This window comes from Scyliorhinus canicula, chromosome 11, assembly GCF_902713615.1.
Source record: "Scyliorhinus canicula chromosome 11, sScyCan1.1, whole genome shotgun sequence".
NCBI lineage: Eukaryota > Metazoa > Chordata > Chondrichthyes > Carcharhiniformes > Scyliorhinidae > Scyliorhinus > Scyliorhinus canicula.
In genome coordinates this window covers 52844447-52865651 of record NC_052156.1, presented here as the reverse complement: position 1 = coordinate 52865651, position 21205 = coordinate 52844447, and the positions used below count along the sequence as shown (strand labels likewise).

Here is a 21205-nt window from a genome sequence, read left to right as displayed (position 1 = left end):
CTGAAAATAATAAAAATGACACGTCAACCACAAATAGATCTGCGTCAGAGAATGGATGTGACTTTAGGCAGTGAGGTCACGTGCCTAATAAAACATGCAACTTTGAGAGAAGAAATTATTTTAATTTGCTGACATTAAAAGAAAGCAGGTCCTCTAATTTTTGAACTCTACTGCAGACTAGACTCATATGGTCTATGACCCAAGTATCATTATATTCACACAAAAAGAAAACTTGCTTCATTAACATGACATGAGGCAGCTAATCTTGGGTCTTTTTAAAATATAGTAATGTAAGGATATTCAACCTTTGAACCTGGGGCAAGATGTCCACGCCAAAAGCAATTGAGTGGGACAGATATGATTATATAGAAATGAGAAACTTCCATATTAAAAGTGTGAACTATAGGCAAGAATGCAACTCCCCAACCACTGGCCAAAGGTAATTCATGGATTAGTCTAATTTCAGTGATGCTGATGAGGAATAAATATTGGTCAAACACCAGAGATAACTCCCCTGCTCGACTTGTAAGTATTCTGTCATGGAATCTTTAAGGCCTATCTGAGAGGACAGACAGGAAAGACCCTTGCTTTAATCTTTCATCTATAAAACATCACCTTTGACAGTGCAGCACTCACTCAGTGATTCCATCTACGTGTTTGCACTGATGGACTGGGATTTGAACCCACAAATTACTGATCCAGAGGCAAGGTCGAGCTACAGATGATATGGTTTCATTTAAAATCTGCGATCAAGCAAATAACACTGCTTTCATCTTTTCCTCAGTAGTAAAACTTCCAAGATATTCCAAATATTTAGTGACATTGGGGGTTGAGATCCTTCCCCATTCCATTTTGGTTAACAATACAAGTTAACTTCCTGACAAGAGGAGCCTACATGGACAAGCAGTAAAAATAAGGTTGGCCGCTTTATTTAGTTGATCTCCGACAGTAATTCTTACATGTGCTTGAGGGACCTAAACACCACCTTCAGCCTTTCCTCATCTTTGCTAACATGTGGCGAAGCTCTGTAAATCCATGTAAAAAGTGGGTTCGCTGTGGTGAAAAAGTATGCATTTCATACTGAACGAACCGTGAGGCGGCACGGTCGCACAGAGTTAGCACTGCTGCTTCACAGTACCAGGGATCTGGTTCAATTACGGCTTCGGGTGACTGTGGGGGTTTAGGTAGGGTGCTTTTTTGAAGGGTCAGTGCAGACTCGATGGGCCGAAACTTCTTTTTCTGCACTGCAGAGATTCTATGATTGCCACAGATTTCTCATCAGTTTAAGACAAGCACGATGATGTGCAGCTTTCCACGTGCTACAAATCATGTAAATACTTTTACAAAGAATGCTTTTGCAAGAAAAACCAGTTCCAGTCATGTCACATGTCAGTCCAGTCATACTGGTATCTGGATAATAGAGCATTTTACTGACCCTAACCAAGGTCATGAATGCCAAAAGTAGAAAAAGCTAAACATTAACTCAGACTAACCTGTAATTATCGCCTATAAAATGAGGTAATTGTATATATCTTGAAATCACAGAGTCCCAACAGTGCAGAAGGAGGCCACTCGGCCCATCAAGCTGTACCAACCCTCTGAAAGAGAACCGTACCTAAGCCCAATCCCCCGCCCTATCCCCTCAACCCCACCTAGACATTTGGACACTAAGGGGCCATGTAGCATGGCCAATCCACCTGACCTGCACATCGTTGGACTGTAGGAGGAAACCGGAGCCCCTGAGGAAACCCACGTAGACACTGGGAGAATGTGCAAACTCCACTCAGACAGCTGCCCGAGGTCAGAATTGAATCAGGGTCCCTGGCACTGAGGCAGCAGTGCTAATCATTGTGCCATGTTAAAATTAAAACGAACATAGGATGCCTATCAAGGAATTTCAGACATCTGCAAATTTAAACCAGCCTTCCCATAAAATAAGAATGCATTCATTTGCAATACTTAGCTTATTATTTCTGTTCCACCTCAGATCAAAAAGGCCCAAAATAAACAAGTTTAGCCATTGATAACTGAGCTTTATACAAGGTGAAGACTCCACAACTGAGTAGCAAGTTATTGTATAACACATTAATCAATTTTCTACAAGACCTGCTGCGAAAATCATTTAGAAGTGGACTGGCCTGTTTCTACTACAGGATGCTCTCCATCAATTCTCCCAATGAGCTTTGAAACCAGACACACTAATCTTTCGTGCTGTCAGCCATGGTTCAGTGGTAGATGTCTCGCCTCAGTCAGAAGGTTGCATTTTTCACATCCCATGCAAAGATTGGGGTATATAATCAAGGCGATTATATTTTTCAGTGCCTTACAGACCTTTAAGGGAATGAAACATCACAAGGCACTTCACAGGAGCAATATAAAAGAAAGTATGTCACGGAGCCATGAAGGATATATTAGGTCAGATGACCAAAAGCTTGGTCGAAGAGCTATGTTTCAAGAAGTGTCATAAAGGAGGCAAGTGAGGTAGAGAGGTGGGTGTTTGGAGGGAATTCCAGAACTTGGCGCCTAGGCAGCTGACAGCCATCGATGGTTGAACAATTACAATTTGGAATGCTCAAGAGACCAGAAGTAGAAGAGCGCAGATATTTAGGAGGTTGTGGGATTGAGGAATTACAGAGATACTGTTACGGCATCCTGGGCCAGTGCGCGGTTAATTTCAGTCCAACTTGACCCGGAGTCACAACACAGATGAAATTAGATATTGTTTAAAATACCCGAGGGCCTTGGTTGCAGTAACTTTAACACAAACTAATGTTTTATTATATACAGTATTATAATTAAATGGGCAGAACATGTAACTATCTAATACCCCTTTCCCTACCCCCCCTCTTCCTAACTACCCCCACTCTCTATACGCACTCACATAGACAAACAACACAAAGGGGAAAGGGTGGTGGAAAGGGAAAGAAAATATTAAATAAATTAAAGGATAAGGATGTTTGATGCCCTGGGATAATTTCTAGTTTGTGTCTTTCTGAAGTTCAGCTTTCGTTTTGATACTTCTCCCTTTTAGGCTTGAGATGGTATCCTCTGGCAAGGTTGTCTACCTTCTCTGCAGACTCCGAGTCATTCCAGGTTCACAGCAAAGGATGGGCTGTGCACTCTCAGCTTTCAGAACAATAAAGCAGCTCTTTAACTTCTGCAACAAGAGAGGGAAAGAGAAAGAGGGAAAGAGTGTTCTTTTCACTTCCCAAGGTCTAAATGCTTCTGCCCACTTCTCTTAGAAAGCATCATGCAGGAACTTAATCATTGACCATTGTCAAGCAAAACACCAGTTGCCAGTTAACTAATCAATCCAACTCCCTCCAAACCTGATCCCTAGGATCCACTTGGTGCCAAGAAGTCTGGCTTCTCCACTTCAGTGATCTGACTAGCAGGCTGCTTCACCTTTGAATCTTCTCCTTGAAGGCACATTCTGATTATAGGTCCACGGACCAAAATAATAAAATAACATAAAATAAATGGGAACAAAGGAAATAAATAGGAAGGACACTTACAATAGAGAGGGGCAAAGCCATGAGACATCTGAAAAGAAGATGAGAATATTAAAAACAAGGCACTGCTTGACCAGGAGTCAATGTTGGTCGACGAGCGACGGGATGACAAGAACAGGAAATGCAGAAAATTAAGACAAGGGACTGGGCAGAGTTACTATTTCAATCAACAGCGATCCGGGACAATAGTTATCCTCCAACTGTAACAGATTATCGGATCATTATTACATTGCTATTTATGGGATCCTACTGTGTGCAAATTTGTTGCCATGTTCTCCTACATAACAACAGTGATGACACTTCAAAATTACTTAATTGACTGAAATGTGCTTACGGGTACTTTTTGGTCACGAAAGGTTCCATATAAATGCAAATTTTTCTTCTCTAAAAAATAAGCATTTGCCTTCAAGGCTACTAAGAAAACACAGCACATATAGATAATTGACAGATAATATAATTGAAAGAACAAAATCAGTGAGGGAGTGGGATAAGGACTGAATGAAGCATAAATAGAAGGACAAAGAAAAGTAAAATGAAAGAAAATAATAAGAAAAAGTTGAGTGGAAGACCAGTTAATTGCTTCTTTCATTATTTAACACTGACATTACAATATGGAAACAGGGTGCTCAGTCCAGAATCTGTTGGTATTTATTCTTCACATGAAGAGCAGCCCAAATCCCAAGTACTTGCGTTGTTCCCATATCCCTTTCAACACTTTCCTTCAACCACCAACAGCGCATATTCTTAAACATTAATACCGTTTCTGCTGTAATCACTAATGTTGGTACTGCATTTTGGTCTCTCACCGACCATGTTCAGATATTTTCCTGCTGTCTGTTCTAAACCCCTTTACCACTGCAGTCTGTTTCAAAGTCCTCTGTGCCATCCCTTCATAATTGTATTTCTATCAATCATCCTGCAAACTCATTACTGCCTAATCTAAGGTATTGAACATTGTTCTAATTTGAAACCATTGTGTGGAAACATGGTCTCCTCTGCATACAACCAGGACTTCATCTCTCTAATGCTTCCATCAAATTTTAACGACAAATCCCTTATGAAAGAGAAGTGTCCAATTCTATAGACAACAAATGGCCAATGGTTACCCAGGTATCTGCATTTAGTGGCAGTCTGTTGACACTTTCTAAAAACCGTAGTGAGAAGAAAAGTAATTTAAGTTCCCGGCTACATTTTTTTTTGGAAATTTTTTACAACCAAAGATTAATTTTCGGTGCACTGCATCTATTATGAAAATAATAAAAGGATACTTTAACATTCATATCAATGAATTGCATTACATCCCCATCAATCTTCTCGCCTGTCCGGAGACCAGTCAAAGTTCCTAACCTATTCATACAGCACTTTGATCTCATTCCTTGTAATCAATGCAGTCTCAAACAAGTTTTGAGATTTCAAACAGACAAAATAATTTTAACAAGTCCAAATATAGTTTGCTCCAATTAAACTTTCATTGTTTGAATAAAGCATGTCAATCTTAAAGATAACATAGACGCCACATGACGTCAATTTTAGTTGCTTGTGAGCTCTAATAATTTCTCTGCAAGCCACCCTGAATCATTACTGTTCCACTGCTGCAGGTAAACTCAAGTCAAATGTGAGCACGCTTAGTAATAGACTTGACTTCTCAAATCCTTTGTGAATCTAAAAAGATAATTTCAAGAACACCCAGAATTCTTAAGGTTAAGAATAACTTACGACCTCAATTGCCAAGAAAATAAGAATTGTCAACTTTTGAAGTATAAATATTTATAGCACTTCACACTTCATGTCTCTGCATGTCCTTATGCTGGCTTTTTATCTCTTATTAATTAAGGTGAACTGTTAAAAAGTCAGTGATGAAAAGCAATCTCTCCAGCTGAGGGGTACAAAGGAGCCAGCGGGGACTCCTGACTTCTACAGTGCAACAATTTCACGATCCAATGAGGCACAAAGCGGTCAGCAGGCCTTTCTGATTTCCACAGCATTCTGCATTCTGTTTTGGAATTAACTTTAATCTTTTTTACAGTTGAACCAGGTCTACAGGGTCTGTATTGAAGAACAAACTTTGTATGATATCTAAACTCCAAAAGAGAATTTGGCTATTTCAAAGACTTACAATATTGACCATTTATGATCAACTTAAATATTTTATTAAACATAATAGGAGTTTATTATTCTACAGGGATTGTGATGCTTCAGTTTACATTCATTTCTTTTCCATCTCGCTTTCAGTCGTGCTCCATACATCCTGAATTTCTTAGATTGAAGAGGTATAACATTAAGCAATTCTGATTTGGATACTAATTCTGTTCCAGAACCCCCTCAGAAGCAAGAACTTGATGAACAATTTTCCCCCCAATTATTCTTCCCTGTCCTGAAATATTAATTTGCAGCAGCTGATCGCTATATGTTTCCTGCACTCAGTTTGTGTTAAGAGCTAGTTGAAGCACAGTAAATTTTTATTGACTTAAGTAAAGTCGCCGTAGTCCTAGGTGACCATTGGCTGCTTACACCTTTGAGGGGGGAGAACTGACTGGTGGTGATTTAGCCAGTACGGGAATTGAACCCACGCTGCTGGCCTCGCTCTACATCACAAACCAGCTGTCTAGCCCGCTGAGCTAAACTGGCCCCAAAAGGAGGGTAAAGACTTCCTCTGAGCTGGAATTGAACCAGCAACCTAAGGATGTCACTTTTATTCATCTACAGTTATCTACAGTGAATTAAGATGGTACATATGCAAATATATAAAAATTACAAAACATTTAAAATGTCACATTGATTTAAAAGCTTCTGTGCAGTGGGCAAGAAATTTTACAGTTTAAAGATTTCAAGTCACGTATGAATTTTCAACATCTTTCTTTGAGTGGAGTAAACATTATAAAAGAGAAGATATCTACAGGCAATTAAAAATCTTCAGACCGTATACTCTTATTGTCCACAAATTAATTTGTCTTTTTTTTAAAAAGCAACAGGAGGAAGTTTTTTAATCTGTTAGATCATAGACAAAACATACCTCAAGTCAATTTATCCACAATTACTCGCATATTCTATGATATCCTTGCATGACAGATATCCAGCCATCTCAGCCTTGAAAATTTAAATTGATCCAGCAACCACAGCCTTTAGGAAAACATGTAGGAAAGTACTTGCTGAATTCAATCCTAAATGGACCCTTTTCAATTAAAAAATATAAATATTTATATTGATTATTCCATGTATAAACGGTTGCCTGTCACAATGTAGTTGCAGGCATACTACAACTGATTCAAACAAGTCTAAATGCACTGCGGGTAGGATTTCATTTCAATTTTGTTTCTCATCTACAAATCTGGGGCTGGATTCTCCGCCGTTGGGAAGCTCCGTTTTTCCGGCAGACCGGGGGTTTCCTGACAGTGTGGGGCTGCCCCACAATGGAAAACCCCATCGCCCAGCCGGCAAAACAGAGCATCCCGCCGGCTTGCTGAACCAGAAATCTGACGCGGCGGGACGGAGAATCCAGCCCCTTATCTTTCCATTCACTCAGGCCTTTGCGGTGCCCCCACCACCACACCGCCCCCTACCTGCCCCACTTCTACCAGCGGTTCTGCTAATTCCCACTGGCATTGCCTCTATTCCATCCCGGTCTTCCTTAGAACGAAACCACTTCTGGCCTACAACTTCACTCCCTGCTAATTTTAACAATGTTAACTCCAAACCTATGGTTAAAATGCAGACTCCCAGGGCAGCACGGTGGCACAGTGATTAGCACTGCTGCCTCACGGCGCCGAGGTCCCAGGTTCGATCCCGGCTCTGGTGCACTGTCCGTGTGGAGTTTGCACATTCTCCCCGTGTTTGCGTGGGTTTCACCCCCACAACCCAAAGACGCGCAGGTTAGGTGGATTGACCATGCTAAATTGCCCCTTAATTGGAAAAAATGAATTGGGTACTCTAAATTTATTTATTTTTTATTCAGACTCCCAGTTATCCAAAAATTAATCTTTGAGCCTGTGGCTCTGCTCCTCTGAAAGGAAACCTGCAATTAAGCCTAAGGTTGCATCCATCCCCACTGTCACTGAAAATAAGAGATTAATAATTCAACAAAAGAAACATTTGAACCGTCGCACTCTCTGTCTAGCTGTCCTCCAAAGATTTTACATGCACTCCTCTGCCTTAGGTTCTACTATTACCTCGCCCAATTCATTTGAAGTACAGCACCATGTAACATCACTCAACTCCACTCTGTTATGTCAAGTCTGAAAGTAAATGATGACTCTGCTCCGAGGAGTGTTTACCAGCTATAATAGAAAACAATTTCCAAGACTCTGGCTACACAAACACCTCCCACTCCACCATGCTCTTCTCTGCCTAAGTCTGCAATGTTGTCTTGTCATTTTGCTGCTCCAGAATTTAGCACAAATAAAACTGCAGCTCTACATGCACAGGCTGCTGAATGAAAATTTACAAAATAACCAAACTCTACAACAAGATAAATGAATGGATCTCCTTTGGTGCTACAGTACGACAGGCACATGGTCTGGCTCTCTTTATTGTCTGTCATCCTATTTCTAATCTTTTCTCGGTCCTCAACGTTTTTTCTGATTTTTTCTACCTCACCACCTCTTTGCTTCCTTACATTTCTTTGTCCTTGTTTTCCTTCTGAGAGGGAGGTGGTGATAGTGCTTTCGTGGCACAAAAAAGAAATGCCAACTCCTTTTCATATGGATTTCACTGGTTGAAGGCGGTCTACTGCCACCTTCTCAGGACAATTAAGTGTGGCCAATAAATGCTCGCCAATGATGCCCACGTCAGGGTATGAAGAATAAAGAAACTGCATTTTCCAACTGGAGTTGCAGGGAAAATATGGGCTGCAGCAAAAATCTTTTATTTTGCTGCTATAAATCACAATTCTCCAGCCATTGAGATTCTTTTCTTCCCAGTTCAATGGGAAGCACTTCCATGGGAAATCGCATCAACATGCGGCAGGAAGAGAGAATCCTATCGTCGAGAACACACGGGTGGGGGACCGGAGAATCCTTCCCATAATTTCCACCCCGACACCCTGCTCACTCCTATTGTATTCCCTTGGTCTTAGGCCTTTCAATTTCTCTCCTCCCCCTTATTGTTAGTTATTGTTGCAAACTTCAATTACTGCCCTACTTCTTTCCACATTAACACTTTTCATCGCTCCCTCCTCAGCCAACACATTTTTCCCCAAAAATATACATTCTGAAAATTTGTAAAGGTATATTACATAACTGTTCAAATTTGATATTACATTAAGTGCAAAACAGATCAGTTTCTTTCAATATGAGACTCCTCACTACAGGTGAGATCCACAATGTACACTCTTCAATCTACAATCAATTATTCACCTCTTCTGAAACCTTCTACCCTTTAAACATTCATTCCTTCTCTGCCACCCCAAGACTAGAGGCCCCTTGACATTCAACTTTTTATTTCCCTTGTAAGGGATTCTCTCTTCTTGCCACTGGGATTTCCCATTGAAGCCATCCCACGCCGCCAGGAAACCTGCGGGGTGCGGGTGCGCTGCCATCGGGAAAAGAGAGTCACAAACGTCGGAGAATTCCAGCCCAGATCACTCACTTTGTTGCCAAACATTAATTAAATTTAAGTGCAAGACAAGTTTACAATATTCCTCAAAGAAATGAATCAGCTGCTAGTGTCAAAAACTGTAAAAATTATACTGCAATTAGTTTTGTTTATTTCTACACAGCATGGTGATACTTGATCAATTTAGAAAAGTCATAGATGTTTTAATTGCAATATTCTGCCTTTGTGACACTCTCAATCAGTTAGAATTTACTAAAGCACAAAGTGACAAACCTTCCCAGTTGGAGACAAAACAAATCATTTGAATTTTGAAGTAAAAATTATTGTAAGTGTCTTGGTCTGCTCAACTCAGATAATATCTAGTCAAATGTCCAGATGAATCTACACATTTAATTGAAAATGTTGAGAGATTTTGTGGCAAAAGAGTCATCCAGACACAAAACGTTAGATCCATTCTCTCTCCACAGAGGCTGTCAGACCTGCTGAGATAGTCCAGCATTTGTTGCTTTTGTTCAGATTCCAGCATCCAGAATAATTTGCTTTTATCTTAATGAGATTAAGCTTTAATCTTATTTGCAGTACCATCCTTATTCAATTAATTGTAGAGATGTCCCATGATACTACTCCCTTTATATGGCTAGAAAAGTAAATAATCCATAATTTTTACAAACTGTAACTAATATACATCCACAGTTATTGGGGAATAATAAAGGTCCATAAAATAAGCATAAAGGTAGTGCAGTAACTTGATGTTGACAAAAGCGGAAATGTTCAATTTCTGGAGCAGACATCTTTTTATCTTGATGAAATACCGCACCAAACATATGGAAATATGAAAACTCGTTTCTATCCATGATCCTTTTCTTTGGATGTGAGGCCTGGTTTTAATTCAGTGCAGAGTTAAAAGGTTTAATGCCGGTATTCAGAATTTACATCCTACTGTCCATGCATCCAAAGAACAAAACTGTTACCTCAGCGAGGCACCAGAATGACCACAGGAGAAATTTAAGAGATGTCTTCACCGCATTGCGCACCAGCTACAAGGTTGGGATTCAGGCAAAAGTTCAGATGTTTAGTTATGTCTTGAATCAGTATGCGCCGCACCTCAGCATACTAATTGATAATTGGTCCAAAATGCAGACGATCAAGAATTGAAACATTTTGTTTTTCATCAAAGTGATAATAGCATAGAATAGCGACGACCAGAGCAAACTGAATGAAATGAAAATGAAAATCGCTTATTGTCACGAGTAGGCTTCAATGAAGTTACTGTGAAAAGCACCTAGTCGCCACATTCCGGCGCCTGTCCGGGGAGGCTGGTACGGGAATCGAACCGTGCTGCTGGCCTGCTTGGTCTGCTTTAAAAGCCAGCGATTTAGCCCAGTGAGCTAAACTGTGTAAATATAAACTCTACCCAACTCAAATTAACTAATTAGAAATTGGCAAAAATGAATCAAAGGCATTGCCTCAATGAGTGACAGCTAGGTACACAGTCTGTGTTGATTAATGCAACAATATGTTGATGGTAAGGGGGCAAAAATGTTATTTATTCAGGTTAAATTATTCAACAAATTAATACCTGCCTTTTCCTAGCATTAAATCTGCTTTCCCAAAGCACATTGGGAGAAAAAGACTTAGATGACAATTGTACAAAAAATATAAAGTTCTTGGAAAGGTCCAAGTATACAGTATGGCTCTAAGTTCATGATTAATGTCCAAAGAGTTTCAAACATAAAAGTCAACCATACTGTTAAAAGACAGTAGTGGTTGGCAAACCCATAATTTTTACAAGGTATATTTTGTCTTTTAAAAATAGGCACTAGATGTATCATTAACTAATTTTACAAGAACTATCTGGGGGCTTAAAATCCCTGTTAAAATTATTTGCTGCTAATTTTTCTTGGCTCACTTAAATTTTATTAACCTGATTTTTAAATTAACCCTTACGCAATCAATCTCTCTTCGGAGGACCAGGGCATCAGAGTCAGAATTAATCTATGCTTGCCAAATCAAAGTGAATTAAATCATGAACTAACATTTCTTCATTAATATTTATAATAACAATCTCACTAGCATTTAATATGAAACACAAGAAAATACTTAAGCAGGTGTAATTAACTGATGAAATTAATAAGCTTATGGCTGCAAAGGCAGTTCAAGTGTATCAGTTATTTATTAGCTGGGTTTTACTTACTAGGAGTCAATAGGAAACTCAATGTCCAAGGTTAACATGAAGTTCAGATGGTTAATTTCAGATAATATTACTTCTAAAATTGACAAGGCAACAGCTTTGACTAAAAATATACTGAATATACAAAGGGTCTAGTCAGTCCAGCTTACTGCCAATCTTTAGCAATAGTTCCTGGATTGACAATAACCTTGCCCACCTCGGGCAGTGTAGGTTGCCAGGACTCCCACTGGTGGCTCTTACCAATCTCCTGGACAATCAAAGCCACTAACCTCCATCCACTGATGTACATCCATTCCCTCTCAGAGCATCTGCTTCGCCTGGGTAGATCCAGCATTCACATCCATAGCTATTATTGGAGTTGAGGTTGCTCAAACCTTTCTCCCCTTCTCGAGGAAACTTGCACATAAATGGCACATTTCAACCATATCTGACTCATATTTGAACCTTCCTTCAGATCTACCCAAGTTTCTCTCACCTTTAAGATTTCATTTCAAAGCCTTTCTGCTCAACTGAAAGGGCCTGAAACCATCTGTAAATTTCTCTCTGCTTGGTTGCTAAAATAACAATCTGTGTGATACATTTATTAGTATTTACTATTTAACTGCCAATTAGCAAAAATGAGCAGGCAGGAGAAACGATATGTATAGAACAGAATAAAATTAAATGCAAAAGTTTGATGAGAGTTGTTTATCAACCTCAAGATAGCAGTGATAAAGTGATGCATCACTTATTGGGTACCTCAGCATCCACTGTGACAGCCAATGCAAAGAAACTGTGAAGTAAGTCCCCCATTTTCTGATTTCCAATTGCACTATCACATGTGCCTGTCATTGCCCGCATTCCTCTTAGCCAATCTCATTCTTTGAATATATTTGCTTTAAAAAAAGTTATATCAGAGATGCTCGTTGCAAAAGTAGACCTGTTAAGAGAAAGTCTTGAATTTTCACACAAACTGAGAAAAGCAGAACTTCCCAAGTCCCAGAGCGACTGAATATATTAATTGTAGTGTATTCAGAACATTTTTCTGCAAAATTATGCTCTTGAAACATCAGGAAATCAAGCCATCTTTGGTTTATTGAATTACTCCATTACCTAACACGAAAGGAAACACTTGGCTCATGGTGACCACAATCTGACAGAATTTGATATCAGATTTAAGGGGAAGCAGGACGAGCTGCGAACTAGGATTTTAAATTTAATCAAGGCTGAAAATGGAAGGATAAGGCTGGAATTGATCACAATTGATTAGGGAGAACTATCAATGCATTAAACTACAGATGCACAGTGCGAGACATTCAAACAAATATTTAAATATTTGATAAAATACAACAACATACACACCCATAAAAGGCTAGGGGCGCGATTCTCCAAAATGGAAACTAAGTGTTCACGCTGTCGTGAACGTCGTCGCGTTTCACGACGGCATGAAACGGGCGCGGGGACAACCGATTTTGGGTGGGTTCAGGGGCCGGCCACGCAACAAAGTAGGCCGGGGGGGGGGGGGGGGCTGATCGGTGGGCCCCGCTGGCAGTAAGACCCCATCGGAAGCCCCCCCCCCCTCCCCACAGGCCGCCCCCCGACCCTTCACGCAGAGTTCCCGCCGGCAGCGACCAGGGGTGAACGGCGCTGGCGGGACTCTGCCGTTTCCGCACGGCCGCTCGGCCCATCTGGGCCGGAGAAGCAGAGGCTCGGCCGCAGACAGCGGCCCGCGACCGGCACCGCACCAAACGCGCTGGCGCAAATGGTGCCAATTCTCCGCACCTCGGAGAATCGCGCCTAGTACTCCCTGATTAAATAACTGTGGTCAACAAGAGAAAGAGAAAGAAAGTATAAAACTGAAAAATAAAGGGTTTATATAAAGGCAAAGAACATTAGAAATCTTATTGACTGGGAGAAGTAGAAAGGACAAAGTGTTACAAAGGAATTGATAAGAGCTACAAAAATGCAATACGGGAAAAAGCTTGTGAGGGACATCAAGGAAAACACTGAAGTTTTATTTATTAAACAAATATATTAAAAGAATGAGATTGCCTTAGAGTAATGCGGGCAATGACAGCCACAATGACAGACACATGTGATACTGCAATTGGAAATCAGAAAATGGTGGACGTATTTCATAGTTTCTTTGCATCAGTTGTCACAGTGGATGCTGAGGTATTCAACAAGTAACCAAGACACTAGGAAAATGAAAAATAAGTCTGGGGGAGGGGAACTAACTGGATTCAATAAACGTTAAAACAATGGTGATGGAGAAACCAATCACATTGCAATTTTTAAATCACCATAGCTCGATGTTTTCTACCTCAGGCTGTTATAACACATAGGTGAGTAAATTGTTGGCACATTAGTCATAATATTCCAAAAGACACACAATTCAAGATTTTTTCCTTTGAATTACAAAACTGTCAAAGTCACTCCATTATTTACGAAGAGTAAGGGAGATTAATTAGGAAATTATAAGATTATTAGCCTAAAGACAGCTGTGGGAAATTATTAAAATCTGTTATTAAGCACAGGGTGACTGAAAAATTGGGCAAACATCAGCTGATCAGAGCACGCCAGCATGGACTTGTAACAGGCAAGTATGAGTAAATGTTGTGGTCCCACTCACTGCGGAACGAAAAGTTTGACAGACCATTCAAAGGTCAGTTGACCTCAAGCAGGAACCTCTGGTGTGGGGCTGGTGAGACCGGAAAACCTTGTCCATCATGTCCAATAGGGGCTGATTTAGCACAGTGAGCTAAGACAGCTGGCTTGTCATGCAGAACAAGACCAGAAGAGTGGGTTCAATTCCCATTCCAGCCTCCCCGAACAGGTGCCGGAATGTGGCGACTTGGGGCTTTTCACAGTAACTTCACTGAAGCCTACTTGTGACAATAAGTGATTATATTATTATTAATAAATCTAGCTGAACCTTTTTCAAAGGAAGTCACCAAGGTGATAGATACGGGAGTGTCTTCAGGATGTTATGCTTTGCACTTCCAGAAGGCATTCGACAAAGTCCCAGAAAATAGATGGTTAATACGTCTTTTAAAAAGTGAACATACAAAATTGGCAGCAATCTGATGCCTTGGACAGGGATAGTAATAGTAATCTTTATTAGTGTCATATATAGGCTGCAGTGAAGTTACTGTGAAATACTACTAGTGGTGTACCACCATGCCCCAGGGTCCATACTGGTTCCTCAGCTTTTCACTACATGTTCAAATGACTCGAATGAAGAAACAGTGCACTTTTGTCCAACTTATTACCCAAATTATCATTAACTTATTATCCTAGTTTGCTGACAACAATAAGTTAGGTGGTGCAGTAAATAGTATAGATAGGACATTGGTACAAAGGGACATTGATAGATTTGAGTGAAAATGCAAATCTTCAACAGATGGCGTTTAATATGGGAAAGTATGAAGGCAACCATGTTAGATCCAAGAAAGATAGGTCAGAATATTTTCTAAATAATGAGAAGGTAGCAACTGTGAATTGGAGAAAAAAGTAAAGGAGTCCAAGTACAGAAATCACGAACAGCTGGTGGACAGATGCAAAAACATAATTAATGGAATGTTAGCCTTTGCTGTAACTAGACCGGATTTTGGACTAGCATGCTTTGCAAGGCCAAGAGATTTTTTGAAAAGTGAAAAATCCAAGATGTTTGCTGGAAAGGGTGTGTACCCCTTAGTGAAACTATGTTTCTGTAGTCTGATACTGGATAGCTATTATGACCAGCATTGGGCATAAATGACTGGTATCAAACAACTCCACACAATGGAGTCTTTGTAAGTAAGCTTGAAAGTCAATGCTGGTGTTTTAGGAAGTTATGGAATTGGCCATGGGAAACAGAAAGAAATATGGAAACTAGTTCTGACAGTACTATGTATGCAAAGGCTATAACAGCCTTGAAGATGGTAGAAAACTTTAAGGAGGGCTTTCACCCCATGGTTTAAACAAAAACAACAGACACACAACTGAACACTTCATATTACCATAGATTGTGGCGTATAAGATGACCCTATTTTTACGGCACCAAAAAAATCATGCTTTGCATATACTCGGTCTACATGTCGGCCCCCTCCATCTTTTCGGTTATGAAATACTAGACTCGCATTAGTAGTCAGCCTTCATTTTTTACCCCAGAAATGTATATTTTACTTACCTTATACTTTAAACTGGAGAATAGGATCAAGCAGGTGATACAGGCTGTGTTGTGAAGAGAGTTTATGGAAGGCCGATACAGGGCAGACAATGCTTGGCATGGTGAATGAGGAACAGATATTGGCACTCTGGCAAAACTAGTGAAGAATGAAGCTGCTTTCAAACTAAAAGTTGTAATATTTTGCAAACTCATCAAATCACCATGCTACAGGGAAGAAATTCAGTGTTAGTGAAACACTGGTGCGAAAATGGAAAAACGGTGACCAGCCACTGATCTGATATTGAGAGGCATGTATGGGTCCTCGAAACTCATCAGAATGGTTACATCATCACTAGCATTTAATTTTTTTCATATAAATTTAGAGTATCCAATTATTTTTTTTCCCAGTTAAGAGGCAATTTAGCGTGGCCAATCTACCTACCCTGCACATTTTTGGAATTGTGAGGGTGAGTCCCATGCAGACACAGGGAGAATGTGCAAAGTCCACACGGACAGTGACCTAGGGCCGAGATCAAACCTGGGACCTCGGCGCCATGAGGCAATTCTTACCTCTGAGCCCCCGTGCCACCCTATCACCAACATTTAAGGAGCTGAATCAAACCCCAAGTTTAGCAAAGACTTCAGAGAAACAGCTTGTTGGTGCAGCTGCGTTCTGAATCGAAACAATGAAATGTAAGACCAAAATTGATCACAGACGACCAAAAGACTTTGATGCCAAAATTATCAGCTTCCAGTGATTCAGCATCCGATAGCAAATAAAACACAAGCAGCCATTAAGTTACATTGACAACATGGATGAGGCACCCATGAATTTTGTATGTTCAACAGTCAAACTATGGAGTGGAAAGGTTCCAAAACAAATCTAGTGAAAATGGCAGGACATGAAAAGACAATACTCATAGTGGGACTAGCCTGCATGGCCGACAAAATAAAATTATAGCTTATAGTAATATTCAAACATAAACCAGGGCAAATGTCAACTTTATGTGCATGTGCACGACAACAGTTGGATGGATCAGGAAGTAGTGAAGTTATGGATCAATTTGTGGCATAGATGTCCCAGTGGCCCAAGGTATAGAATTCAGTGCTTTAGCATAGGACATACTTGGATTCCATGTAACTATTAACATCAAGAAGTGTCTTCGAAGAAACAATGCCAAAATTGCAGTTATACCAGTCTAACATGTGTAATTCAAGCTTTTGATGGTATGCCTCAACAAGACATTCAAGGATCAAGTTTGCGCCAAATGGAATAGATGAATGATTGACAGAGGAAAAACCTTCACAAAGAATGGAAATATGCATGATACCCACTTGATGTTTTGTGTGGTTTCATTATCAAATCGTGGGATACTGTTGGGGAACCATTGTCATAAGATCGTTCAAAAAATGTAGCTTATCCAATTCAATGGATGGAGAGGATCATGATTTGTTGTGGAAGGATGATTGTGAAAGGCAAAATCACCACATCCTATCCAAAGTGTGAGCCTTAATGTCATAGCCAAAGTGGCTCAGAATTGTTTGATGAGCTCTTTATGTCAGATGCCTGAGACAATGCATCTCACAGTGTTAAAACAATTTTGTGGTTAAAAGTACCTTTCGGCAATTAGTTCCTTCAATAAACCGTGCTACATTAATTTAATATTACTGGTGATTTTTCTTTTCACATTTCACAACCACAGTTCACATTTTATACTCGCCACATAAGCCAACACGTAAGGAGTTTTGGAAGCTTCAAAGATTGGTTTATACACTGTAATCTACAATAAAATTAAAGGACTTGATAGGGTAGAGAGTATTTCTTCTGGCAAGTTTAGATTCATAGATGTTTACATCACAGGACCATTTGGCCCATCATGTCCACGCCAGTCAACAATATCTGACTACATTAATCTCATTTTCCAGCACTTGGCCCATAGCTCTGGAGGTAATGGCAGTGTAAGGGAACATTTAAATATTTCTTAAATGTTGTGAGAGTTTCTGACCCAACCGCCCTTTCAGGCAGTGAGTTCGGGACTCCCACCATCCTCTTGATGAAAAGGTTTCTCCTCAAGTCCTCTCTTAGCCTTCTACCTATTACCTTAAATCTATGCTGCCTGGTAATGGGACCCTCTGCTAATGGGAAAAGTGCCTTCCTATCCACCCTCTCTATGCTCCTCATAACCTTATCCACCTCAATCAGATCCCCTCTCAACCATTGCTGCTCCAAGGAAAACATCCCAGTCTATCCAATCTCTCCTCATAGCTCAGAACCTCCAGCCCAGGCAACATCCTGGTAAATCTCCTCTGTAATCACATCCTTCCTTTGGTGTGGTGACCAGAACTGCACGCAATAATCTACCTGTGGCCTAACCAGCATTTTATAGTTCCAGCATGACGCTGGAGGCCGAGGGTCACTTCCCGGACAGGAGTTTTAAACTTGTCCAGAAGCTCCAGCGGCAGGTGTGGTGTGCTTTTGGCACAGTAGTTAGCACTTTCCCATAACAAATCAATGCTGACTATCCCTGATTAATCAGTGTCTATCAAATAAACCTAAAATTAGTTTGCTCATTTAGAGGGCATATCAAAAAGTACTTAGTTGAAAACTGAATTGTTTCTCTACTTCCCTCCTTCCCCCCGCAACCCCCCCCCCCCCCAACCCCCCACCCCCACCCCCCCCCCCCCCACCCACATTCCTCATCTCCTTTAAATAAAAGCTCTTGAGGTTGGATCAATAGAGATGTTCAAAACGGAGAAGGATAGATTTATGTTAGGCTAAGGTATTAAAGGTTACAGAACAAAGGAGGATAAATGGAGTTAAAATCCAGGTTAGACACTATCCAACTGAATGGCATGACAGCCTCAAGAGACTGAATGGCATACCCCAACTGTTAGAATTACCTTAAACAAATATCTGTGATGAGCTTATAATAACTCAACTTTTAACTACAAAAGCAAAGCCAGAAATGCTTGCTGGCTGGTGACTCCACATAATTTCTCAACCTTCAGTAACAAAAATAAAGCGCCAGATGAAAGTGGTATTTATTTGCGTCACCCCAGAATGTCATCACTAAGCTTGTTTCCCTTGGCAACCTAGATCTGTCATTCTTCATTGTGAACGTTTTTGACTCGCCATGAGCTCCAAGTGGTCATGCATCATCCATTTCCAGAGTTCAAATGAATTGCTAGAAAATCGAGTTTTGAGACCACTGTCCACATCTCAAAAAAGGGTCACAATTCCTCACTCCTGCCCACAGAGTGTAAATGGCTACAATCTTCCTTTGCCCCTAAGATATTGTTATGGCACTCGAATGATTGACGAGTGTAGTGCAGTTAATGCATGCAGGCATTTCCAATATGCATGTTAAATTGTCAAATAAATTTGTTAGCAAAATGAAACTCATGATAGTAAGGATACAATAAATATTACTGAATACTGCAGATGCTGGAGGCCAGAAATGGAAACAGAGTGCTGAAAGACTCAGCAGGCTTAGCAGCATCTGTGGAGACAGAAACAGAATTAACATTTTGGTCCAACAGGACTCTTCTTCGAATCTGATGGGATACAGTAAACGTGGATACAAAATTTGGGGGGGGGGGGGGGGGGGGGTGGGGGGGGGGGGGTGAACAACTGCTTTTTAGGCTGAAGGGAAACATACAATGGTGTTCCATTAGCACCCTTGTATAAGGGTATTAACGATCTGGACTTGAGTATAATTTTGAAGTTTGCAGATAACATAAAATTCAAATATAGTAAACAGTGAGGAGGATAGTAGCAGATTTCAAGAGGACAAAGAGGGGAGGCAATGGCATTGTGGTAATGCTAGTAATCCAGACGCCAAGGCCAAAGCTCTGGGAGATGGGTTCAAATCCCACTATGGCAGCTAGTGGAATTTAAATTCAATTAAAAAATCTGGAATTGAAACTTCGTCTCAGTGACACTCAACTGCTGTAAAAACCTATCTGGTTTGCTTAATGGTCTGGCCTACATGTGACTGTGACAGTGTGGTTGACCCTTAACTGCCCTATGAGATGGCCGAGAAAGTCACTCATTTCAAGCGCAATTAGGTATAGCCAGTGACACCTAAAAAACATTGACAGACTCATGAACCGAACAGACATATGACAGATTAGATTTAGTGCAGTAAAGTGTGAAGTGACGCCTTTTGGTAGGAAGGATAACTAGTAGCAATAGAAACTAAATGAGGTGTTATGAACACCAATCTTGGAAGACAACAGGGCAAGTTGAGAAGTCTTAAAAAAAACATATGGCTTAATTGTTAATGGAATTACAAAGTAAAAAAACAATGAAGTTTCATTAAATATTTACAAAACATTAGAATATTCGTCGGACTTTAGGAAGCATGTCAAGATTATTCTAAAATTAGTGCAAAAGGGTAGATTTACTTCATGGTATCAAGGGTGGGGCATTTCACATGGAGATACTGGAGAAGCTGGGGCAGAGAATGTTCAGAGGAGATTTGACAGAGGTGTTCAAAACCATTAACTGTTTAATAAACCATTAACAGGAACATTTAACCATTAACTGGTCCTGTCCAAAGCTAGAGGATTACTGGAAGAAGGTTTTTAGGATAATTTCTAAAGTGGTGCACGTGAAACTGGACCCGGGCCCCCGGAAGGCCATATTCGGGGTGTCGGACCAGCCAGGGTTGGAAACGGGTGTGGAGGCAGATGGTGTAGCCTTCGCCTCGTTGATCGCCCAAAGGCGGATCCTGATAGGTTGGAGAGCAACCTCTCCACCCTGTGCCCTGGCATGGTGGGGGGAACCTGGTGGAATTCTTGACTCTTGAAAAGGTTAAGTTTGAATTGAGGGGAAGGATGGAGGGGTTCTACAATCCATGGGCATTATTCATTATGCACTTTCAAGAACTGGATAACATCGAACATTAGTTGGAGGTGGGTGAGTGGGAGGAGGGTTGGGGGGAGGGGGGGCAATGTGTGTTAATGGTAGCTATGAATGATTCCTGATTCCTTTTTGTCATTTGTTTATGTGAACATGTGGGCAAATGTTAGGGGTTTGGTGGGAGGATGGGATCATTGTTATTGATATGGGGATTGACATATTTGTTACTGATTATTGTTTATTGTTTGTGGGTGTAAATTTGGGAGAAAATGTGAAAAAGGAGGAGAATAAAGAAATATTTATAAATCAACTGTTTTGATCAAAGTAAATGACAGTAAAGTCATGAACTGGAAGGCACAGATTTAATGGAATTAGCAAAAGAATCAGGTAACATGGGAAGGTTTCTTTTTTTTTTAAATCAAAGGTACGGCCTGGAATTCACTGTCTCAAAAGGTTGTTACCATTTTAATTCTCCATCTCATTCACCCTGACCCCATTATTCTTGATCTCCTACACTACTTCAATAAAGTTCAATGGAAGCTGAAGGAACTGTGCCTCTTCTTTCAATGATGCAGTTTGTAACTTTCAGACTCCACACTGCGTCCCACTGTTCCCATATTTCCTCAAAGACAACAGGTGCTGCTAATGGTTCTGTTGCTGTCTTTCACACTTGCTCTGGACACATGTTTCTTTTATTTACTTGCCCTATTACTGCCTCAATTTGTTTTTCATTATCATCCCTTTTGTAATTTCATGACTCCAATCTCCCCCCTATCACAGACCTATCCTTTTTCATTTGTCTTATCTTCCTATACCTCTGAACTAGCTTAAAATATGTTACATCTCTAGGTCTGATGACAGGCTACTGACCTGAAACCGTTTTCCTCTCCATGGATGTTGTCTGACCTGCTACATATTTCCAGACCTCAAGTTCTAGCATTTTCCAGTAACAGTTACAG

At 40.4% G+C, this 21205-nt stretch overlaps 1 protein-coding gene across 3 annotated transcripts in view; it reads right to left on the bottom strand.

The window, feature by feature from the left end:
* Nucleotides 1-21205, bottom strand: part of slc25a26 (solute carrier family 25 member 26) — a 287293-nt gene that overhangs the window by 195611 nt on the left and 70477 nt on the right. The gene's annotated exons all lie outside the window — the stretch shown is intronic.